This window comes from Staurois parvus, unplaced genomic scaffold, assembly GCF_062004578.1.
Source record: "Staurois parvus isolate SC_StPar_1 unplaced genomic scaffold, SC_StPar_1.0 ptg000260l, whole genome shotgun sequence".
Lineage (NCBI taxonomy): Eukaryota > Metazoa > Chordata > Amphibia > Anura > Ranidae > Staurois > Staurois parvus.
This window is the reverse complement of record NW_028318056.1, coordinates 300,165-310,755: the sequence shown is the minus strand read 5'-3', so window position 1 is coordinate 310,755 and position 10,591 is coordinate 300,165.

Genomic DNA, 10,591 nt, shown 5'->3' with positions numbered 1-10,591 from the left:
GGTAGAGGAGGAGGAAGAGGAGACAGAGGACCTAGACGCACCGTGGCAGTATGCTGTGGAGATGGAGGCAGGGAGTCCCTCGCATTCCTTGGCACAAATGGCCCATAGCATGCTCGGTTGCTTGCGTAGCGACAGCCGAATAATAACCATCAGACAGAGGGATGACTTTTGGCTGTCCACCTTGTTGGACCCTCGCTACCGTTCAAAAATGGTGGCCTTTTTCACACCTGCTGAGAGGGAGGCCAAAATAACGTACTATAAAAAACACCTATGTAGTCAGCTGGTCTCTGCCTGTCTGCGCCAACGTCCATCCTCAGACACTGTGGGCCCTGTGCGCTCGTGTTCCGCTGCCATGGCAGCAGGGGAGGGGTGGGGTGGTAGGAGCAGTGGCAGCTCCACCAGCAGCGGCTGCCTCAGTCTGCAGTCGATGATGAGTAGCTTTCTTCACCAGCGCAGTGAGGAAACTACTAACCAGCCGCAGCAGCAGCAGCAGCATCAGGTGGACCTGGAGCAGGACCTCAAACAACAGGCTTAGGCCTACTTGGACAGCACCCTGCCAACCGAGGTAGACAATCCCCTTGACTACTGGGCAACGAAACTTGACCTTTGGCCCCAACTAGCTGAATTTGCCCTTGAAAGGCTGTCATGCCCGGCCAGTAGCGTGGCATCGGAGCGCGTGTTTAGTGCGGCAGGAGGTATTGCAACTCCGCGGAGGACACGACTGTCCACCCAAAGTGTGGAGAGACTCACGTTTGTGAAAATGAATCAGGCGTGGATTAGTCTGGATTTCAAACCACCAGTTCCTGACACAACTGACTAAATCCGCCATGAATCATGCCCCAAACATGTGCCACTTTCAGGTCTCCTCACACTGCTGGTGTGTTCCATTTTTTGTCATAGGGTGCTGGCAGATTACGGGCCTCCCATAGCTGCTGCCAGGCCCCTAATCTGCCATGGGCCCCTATACCGCCTCCTCATGCTGCTGCCAAGTCCAGAGTCTCTCATGGGTCCCTGTACGGCCTCCCATTGCTGCTGCCTCCATCGCCACACTCTGCCATGTGCCACTTTCAGGTCTCCTCACACTGCTGGTGTGTTCCATTTTTTGTCATAGGGTGCTGGCAGATTACGGGCCTCCCATAGCTGCTGCCAGGCCCCTAATCTGCCATGGGCCCCTATACCGCCTCCTCATGCTGCTGCCAGGTCCAGAGTCTCTCATGGGTCCCTGTACGGCCTCCCATTGCTGCTGTCTCCATCGCCACACTCTGCCATGTGCCACTTTCAGGTCTCCTCACACTGCTGGTGGGTTCCATTTTTTGTCATAGGGTGCTGGCAGATTACGGGCCTCCCATAGCTGCTGCCAGGCCCGTAATCTGCCATGGGCCCCCGTACCGACTCCTCATGCTGCTGCCAGGCCCGTAATCTGTCATGGGCCACTGTTGTCGCTTGTTGGCATATTCCGCTCGTTCAGATGCTCCTTCTCCTGCTACTCCTCTTCACGGATTCCGTCAGCAGTCTTTCTTGGAATCCGTTTCCAAGAGACAACAGTTTGCGAGCACGCACCCGACGGTGCAGAAGCTGAACGTCCTCCTGTCCAAGTTGCTGCTGCCAGGCTCGTAATCTGTCATGCGCCCCTGTACCGCCTCCTCATGCTGCTGCCAGGTCCAGAGTGTGTCATGGGCCCCCGTACCGACTCCTCATGCTGCTGCCAGGCCCGTAATCTGTCATGGGCCCCTGTACCGCCTCCCCATGCTGCTGCCAGGTCCAGAGTGTGTCATGGGTCCCTGTACGGCCTCCCATTGCTGCTGCCAGGCCCGTAATCTGCCATGGGCCCCTGTACCGACTCCTCATGCTGCTGCCAGGCCCGTAATCTGTCATGGGCCCCTGTACCGCCTCCTCATGCTGCTGCCAGGTCCAGAGTGTGTCATGGGTCCCTGTACGGCCTCCCATTGCTGCTGTCTCTATCGCCACACTCTGCCATGTGCCACTTTCAGGTCTCCTCACACTGCTGGTGGTTTCCATTTTTGTCATAGGGTGCTGTATGGCCTCCCATTGCTGCTGCCTCCACCGCCACACTGTGGCTCCACACTCTGGTTTTGGCCCCGTGACTGCCCAAATGAGTGAAGTGTGCGGTGATTCTAAGATCGACGGCACTCATCTGCATGTCATACTGACTGACAGTATTATTTCTCTTCCCCAGCAGACTCCAAGGGCATTTAAATTAAAGGTACAGTGTTCTGCACTAATATTAAGTCTCTCTGAAGCCTAGAAACACCCTTTTTTAAGTTAAATTCACAGCGAATTTATTCGACTCGAATCGAATATTGTCCACGAATTCGCCGAATCAGTCGAATCGAATTTTTCATTTCTTCGCTCATCTCTACTAATAATCAACAGTATATTTGCAGGTCAGGTACACAAAAATGGAGAGAGTAAAAAGTGTTATTACCATAGGCTTGACACTAAGGTGACAAGCCTACGGTAATTAGACAAGCTTGAAAAGAGATAGCCTTCTCAGCAGCTGAGAAGACATTAGATTTTTGAAGCTCTAGACAAACATTCCAGTTACCTTCAGACAACACAACATAAATTCCATAAATACACTCTTACAATTTGTTAGCTTAAAGACAAACGCTAGACACCACAGATACCAGCATGTCTTCTCCAATAACCTGGAATTTTTCTTTTTACTTCCATAAAATCCAATTTGGAAGTTTGAGATTCCTTTAATGATTCCTCCCGATTCAGTTGCTTATTGTCAGCCTGTATAGATACATTCTCTACCTTAATATGCTGGAATGGGACCCATGATCTCAGCTGTTCATACTTTGTAGACCTCGGCCCAGGGGCGGACTGACAACTCATGGGACCCCCGGGCAATAGGGGATCATGGGGCCCCTGTGTCCTTGCTCAAACTCAAAAAAGCCTATGAAAAAGGTACCAGGGGCATGTCATGGCCCTCGGGCAGTGCCCAAGTTTCCAAATGGTCAGTGCGCCCCTGCCTCGGCCATGTTCCAAAGCGTGCTAAATACACTTCAACATCTTGTCTCCTTGTCCTGTGTGGATTTTGTTTCACCTTTCCAGTAGAAGAGAATAGACAGAATCGAGCAATGTGGCCAAATAATCCACATGCATAACATTTGATCTTTTCTAAGGTGGTCCGGCATCTATTATGTAAAGGCTTTATTTTAGAATGAGAATATTCAGTGACTGACACCTGATTACCAACTTTTTCTGTCTGCTTACAAGATGAAGGGGCAGCTTTACAATTGCTCCTACCATCCAGAGTTTTACAGATATTGTCACATACACGAGGGGTGGATGATTTCCCACTGAATTCACAAATACTTAAATCAGTCTTTTTATCATCTACTCTAACAGGAAAATGAACGATCTGCTTCTGGCAGTCCACAGAGTCGACTGATCCATTTCCTCCTGTAATCTTTTGTTATTTCTTGTTAGCTGTTGGTGGCTAGCATCACAATTAGTTGCAGAAATTTTTAAACTACTCAGGTTGCTTTTGGATATTTCAAGAGCTTCATTTGGTGATTCGTTTTGCAACTTCAAATGTTCATATTGCTTAGCCATCCAACAGGCAGCAAAGATCAGTGAAGGCTTTCCTGTACGCTTACTACAACTTTCCCCGCTAGGCTTTGATTTCGTATCTTCTTCTAACTCCAGTCTGGCCTTTCCCTGACTAACTTCTCTGCTTTCCTCATTCTTTTCCTGTTCCTCGCAGTCTTTTGTCCTTATCTTGTGGCTTTCCCTTTTCATCAACTGCTGATAACATTCCATATCGGTGCTTGAGAATTCCACTGGCAAGGACTGGGTAACTGCATAAGGCCCCAGTCCTGAGGATTGCTCATTGTCCCTCTATTCATCATTGCCACAATTCTGGGGTTTAGACTTTTGTGACTGTTCCTTCATACATCTACTTTCAAGTGTTGTTTGGAATGATTTCTCTTTAGATTCCATATTAAAAACATTCCCTGCCTCCGCCCTACTCATTGACTCAACAACCATATACTCCAAGCATCTCTTTCATTTGGGCGTGTCATCTTTTTACGATGATCATACCAGAGGTCTTCCCAAGTCTTAGGTTTAAAAGTACCTCTTCTAGAAAACTTCATTCTAGTCCAGTGCTCCCAATCATGTATATATTTTACCACCCAGAGTCCATATTTACCAATCATCTCTTCCCTTGGGCTCAGTTGGTAAGGTTTACCATACTTTGACGCCTTCCTTGAGTTGATACTGTTACCCATCCTTACGGATACCGGACCCTGGAATAATTTCCCAACCTTAAGCGGTTGCCTCCAGAGGTAGCTAATCTCTGGCCAGTGATTGGGGTGATAGGTACCGCCCCTGTCACCGTTGCTGCTTTTCACTACTTGTCAGAACAAACTTTTAATTTTTCCCTGTTCTGACTATAGCCCTTCAAACAGCCTGGGGATCTCCCGAACTTGCCAATAGTTCCATCCCCCCGTGGACCTTTCTGAAGTATTCTCACAGATTTTTTCCTAAATTGCTCCTATCATCCCAAGAAGGATTAGAGCAAACTCGAATAATCAAAATTTGAGTTCTTGGAGTACAGCAGGCAGTTAATTGAGGCACAACTATTTGCAGTATGGTATGTAGCAGTTATAATATAGCTGTTCACAGGTCTAACTACACGCTTACAATCCACAGTTAGTAGATTACAAAGAGGACAGATCCATACACAACAAGATCCTTCCATGTGATTTAGGCCCACAGGTGCATTTCAATCGCAAAGATTGGGAAGCGTCTTGACCAAATCTCATTTGAGGGTCAACTGAAAACTTTTAGGCAGATTGGCACGGATCCTACGTTTTATTTCACTGCCTCCAAGAGTCCAGTCAGAGCCTTTTCATCCACACTCACAACTTGCTGCAATAGCTGCACCCAGCAGTTAGGATGTTTCCTCATTCACTCTCAGTACAATTTTATGTCAATTATACTGTTCATAATCAGTCCCATCAAAATATTAGTAAAGACAAAAAGGTAAAAGTGACATTCGACAAAGCTTACTAGTCTAGATATTTCAGACAGACATGGAAGATAGACATGAAAACAAAGAAAGATGTAAAAAATTCTCTGTATTCCACACAAGAAGTAACATTTACCTAAACATGCAGACTTCCTCACCAAGGGGCACCATTTGTTTTGGCGGTTTTGCTCCGGCACTTATTCACTTGGTTCTATCGAAGATTATAAATGTAATAAGTGATTACAACCTTTTGTCTATACAGGAATTTAGCCAATCCTCAGGTGGCTATTACCAATAAATGTTAATAGCAAAGGATAAAAACTGTGCAAAAAATAAAGATCTAACTTATATACACAGAAAAAGAAGCTTGCTATTAATCAAATACAACAAAATATAATGTAGCCGGTATAACTTTAAAAGTAGTAATATTACTATGCAAATACAGAATGTTTGTGTTAAAATAAAGCAGTTGACTTCCTGTCTTAAGAAGAGTCTGGTGCTGTCTATTTCCTGTATGATCAGCGGTGGTGTCCGTGGATCTGTGTTTGGACAGGGAAGCGGGAGTGTAACGGAAATACCCAAGCACAGTCGGGGTCCGGTTCTGTTACACTACCCACCATAACCCTTTTGAGGCATGGACTCCACTAGACCTCTGAAGGCAAGCTGTGGTATCTGGCACCAAGCGGTCAGTAGCAGATCCTCTAGGTACCGTAAGTTGGGAGGTAGGGCCACCAAGGATCAGACTTGATCCTTACCAGACACATCCTACAGATACTCGATTAGACTGAGATATGGATAATTTAGTCTTAAACTTGTGTTCCTCAAACCATTCTTGAATTCATCAGACCAGGCCACCTTGCTCTGTGGTCCAGTTCTGATGCTCAGGTGCCCATTGTAAACACTTTTGGCTGTTGACACATTTCAGCATAAATACCTTTACTGGTCTGCAACTGCACAGCCCCCATACACAACAAACCTGGATGCTCTGTGTATTCTGACACCTTTCATTTGAGCTCCAGTAGCTCTTCAAATGGATCAGACTTCACAGACCAGCCCTCCCTCCCCACCTCCATCAATGAGCCTTCCCTCCCCACCTCCATTAATGTGCCTCCCCCCACCTCCGTCAATGAACGTTTCCTTCCCACCTCCATCAATGAGCCTTCCCTCCCCACCTCCATCCATGAGCCTTCTGTGGCGGAAATGTTCCACCTGGGCTTCCTCATGCGGAGCGATACGTCTCAGCCAATGGTCCCCTTTTCCACCAAGTCTTCTAGTGCTCTGCCAAGGTGGGTATTAGAGCTCAAAGACAATCCTTCCCTGCTACCCAAAACTACTAGTTGGAACTTCGTGTAGGGTGAATGAATGAATGCTTTATTGAACACAGCTCAGTATATACAGCACATCCTGGCAGTAATCCCTACCCCCTTCAGCCCCACCCCCACCAGACAGTCCGGCACCTGGTTTTCCCCACCCACAACAAAACTCTACAACACAACAGCAATCAGCACAGTATGAAATCTAGAGAAATGAAAGACTACAAGGTCACATTTCCTTAAACAAACGTGTAGAATGCCTGTCTACATAACAGCTGCTAAACATATACAGCTTTAAAAAAGGTAGAACGGGAAGACCACGTAACATGGGGATTAAACCGGAACAGAAAGGGCAAAATGTTATCACAAAGGGAAGGTTCTTCACACCTGCCTTCCTCACCTGCATCAATGAGTCTTCCCTCCCCACCTCCATCAATGAGCCTTCCCTCCCCACCTCCATCAATGAGCCTTGGCTGCCTATGACCCTGTCACCAGTTCACTGGTTTTCCTTCCTTGGACAACTTTTGGTCGGTCCTGACCACTGAAGACTGGGAACGTCCCACAGAAGCTGCAGTTTAGGAGTTAAAGTCACCAAAATCTTTACTGTTGCCCATTTGTTTCTGCTTTTAACACATCAACTTCAGGAACAACACATTCAGATGCCATTGTAAATAGATAATCAGTGTTATTCAATTTACCTGTGAGTGGTCAGTAAGCTAAGGCTGATGAGTGTATACATAGTTGCCAACAGTTCCTAATTGTTGGGACTGTTCCGACAATCTGACCCATGCCCCCCCCGTCTGTGATTGTCCCAGGCAGAATCCCGAAAATTGACCTGGCGATGAATCAAAACACTGTCATCCCTCCCCTACCTGCTCCCCACCTCCAGGAAGTCAGGTGCTGTCTGTTCAAACACCGATTGGTCAGTGCTGAGAGGGGGCTTGACCACCCAAGGGTGATCACGCCATCTGGTGATTTCTTGAGTCGCTCAGACTGTCTATGTCAGAAACTGCTACAGGGACTCGATCGGGAGCAAGAGGAGCTGGGGTGGACACAGAGCCCAACCAGAGGTTGAGAGAGACCCGGAGCGAGCGGGGTGACCAGAGGCCTGAGTCTTAATTAAATAGGGGGTGTTGTAAGTCAGAGCAGAGGACTGTGGAGGCCAGAGGCAAGCCAGCCACATGGATGGAGCAGAGTGGCCAGCAGAGTGAAGGGACGAATCAACCAACCCAGCCAGACAGAACCGAAGCTAGCACCATCTGTTGCCAAGTCCAAGTCAGGTAATTTAAATATAAAGATATTGGGAAGAAGCGCCTTAGTACTTTATATTGTAAAGCTGCTATGCACAAGTGAGGTACCAATAACCCCTAAAAGTCCGTAATGTGTATGTAAATAAAGTGCAGCGCTAAACAATCACAGAAAAATGGCAAGTATTAGATCAAGATAGAAAGTCCTCCTGCGAATTAATGAAAGAGAATAGGTGCTCAGGTTTCTTGGTCCTGGTATCTGTGTACGTATGTGATAAAGCAATGCACACTCACCAGACCCGCATAAAATATGCGCCTTTGTATATAAATAATCCAGATGTCATCCGGTAATGGGTGGTCCTCCCTCAGCTGTATATGAGGCTGATGATCCTCTCCAATTGAGGGTCCCCCTGGTGTTAATAGGTGAGAGATATGGTCCGGGTCCCTCCGGTATATCCAGGAGTAGGTCTGCAAATTAGAGTGCTCCCCCAAGGGGTAACAAAGATACTCCCATAGTGTAGTAATTGGTATAAAATAGGTTTATTTAGGATAAGCATAAAAAACATTGCAGACAGTTATTAGTGCATAACTAACCGTCTGAAATGCTAAGATGGCCGCCAGAGCTCCGCGTTGCTCCAGCACGTCTTCAGAGGGGGGTTGCCAAACATGCCATGCCGTTTGTCAATTGTATTTATGCGGAAGTCCGCACATGAGCAGTAAGGTGTAGCCTAACTGGGGACGTGCAGAACGAACTGCGCAGGCGCGAATGAACGCGCGCTATTTTCCCTTGGTCTCCCCGGATAAATGAACAGTACAGACATAACGTCTGTATATTCAATACTGGAATGTGCTAATGTGCACAGGACAAAGGTTACAACACCATTTCTATTAAACAGAAATGGATAGAAACATTGTATATTTCTACTATAATAATAAACATGCTATAGCAGAAAGAATAGGTAATTTCAAATAATTTCAAATAATAGCTTAATGTGAAAGCAAAAAAAAAAAAAAAAAGGGAGTATTAGAGATAATAATAATAATAATAATTGCTACATATGGGAACACAGCTAGGGTTAATGCGCATGTGTGAATCAGACAGTACATAATCAAGTCACAATCAAATACAATAAAAATGTAAATCAATAAAAATCAATAAAAAATGTGTATCAGCCCACTTCAAAAATAGTATATAGGCTAATTACTACATATAGAGTAGTGGTATAACATCGTATGGCCCAAAAAAGGGGTATTTAAATATAGATAATTACATACGGATGTGAAGTAATTGTACTGAATATAAAACAGAAGATAAATAAGTAAAAGTCCCAAAAAATGAGTATCTAATGTCTTCAGGGACTAAGCATTACTAGGACCATAGCTGGTATAAAAAATGTACAAAAAACAATAAAAAATGTTATATATAGATAAACATAGTATATATGTATATATAAAAGTGGCATAACAATAAAATGGTAAAGGTGGTATGGAAAGAAAGAACTATAACATATGATCATTCATCATAGAGAACAACAGAGGATAAGTGATCAAGATGATAGATGATGACTCAACTAGCTGTTTTCTATGAAACAGTAATGCTTAGTCCCCGAAGACATTAGATACTCACTTCTGCATAAATACAACTGACGAACGGCATGGCGTGTTTGGCAACCCCCCTCTGAAGACGTGCTGGAGCACGACACGCGTAAGGAGGAGCCACAACACGCCGTGAAGTCACGCCGTCAGAGCAACGCGGAGCTCTGGCGGCCATCTTAGCATTTCAGACGGTTAGTTATGCACTAATAACTGTCTGCAATGTTTTTTATGCTTATCCTAAATAAACCTATTTTATACCAATTACTACACTATGGGAGTATCTTTGTTACCCCTTGGGGGAGCACTCTAATTTGCAGACCTACTCCTGGATATACCGGAGGGACCCGGACTATATCTCTCACCTATTAACACCAGGGGGACCCTCAATTGGAGAGGATCATCAGCCTCATATACAGCTGAGGGAGGACCACCCATTACCGGATGACATCTGGATTATTTATATACAAAGGCGCATATTTTATGCGGGTCTGGTGAGTGTGCATTGCTTTATCACATACGTACACAGATACCAGGTAATTTAAATGCCTGCTCCAGGTGGTCATGTGATCTGGAGAGGGGCTTTGTGGCTGCTGCTGGGAGTCTGCAGTCTTTTAAATTTTTTAGGGGGGAGGAGGGGAGTGGCAGTGGGTGGAATGGGAACTAATGACTTAAAGCGCTGAGCAAGCTGTTGGCGCTATATAAATCCTGTATAATAATAATAATAATAATGAGAGCTTTATTTTTTTTTAATTATTATTTTTTTTTTAAATGTAGAGTAATTTAAACCACGCCCATTTTTCACAGTGCCATGCATTCCTAGAAAATTCCAGTTCCTCCATGCCCACAAATTAATTTCCTGCCCCTAATTATCATAATGCTCCACCCACACTGGCTTCCTAAAGTACAAAAAAAAGTGTCCCTAAATTTTTTTTCTTAAATGTTGCCAATAGAGATGAGCGAATTATTCAAAAATTCGATTCGACTGATTCGGCGAATTCGTGAAAAAATTTTGATTCGAGTCGAATATATTCGCTGCGAATTTAACTTATAAAAGGGTGTTTCTAGGCTTCAGAGAGCCTTTATATTAGTGCAGAACACTGTACCTTTAATTTAAATGCCCTTGGAGTCTGCTGGGGAAGAGAAATAATACTGTCAGTCAGTATGACATGCAGATGAGTGCCGTCGATCTTAGAATCACCGCACACTTCACTCATTTGGGCAGTCACGGGGCCAAAACCAGAGTGTGGAGCCACAGTGTGGCGGTGGAGGCAGCAGCAATGGGAGGCCATACAGCACCCTATGACAAAATGGAACCCACCAGCAGTGTGAGGAGACCTGAAAGTGGCACATGGCAGAGTGTGGCGATGGAGACAGCAGCAATGGGAGGCCGTACAGGGACCCATGACACACTCTGGACCTGGCAGCAGCAT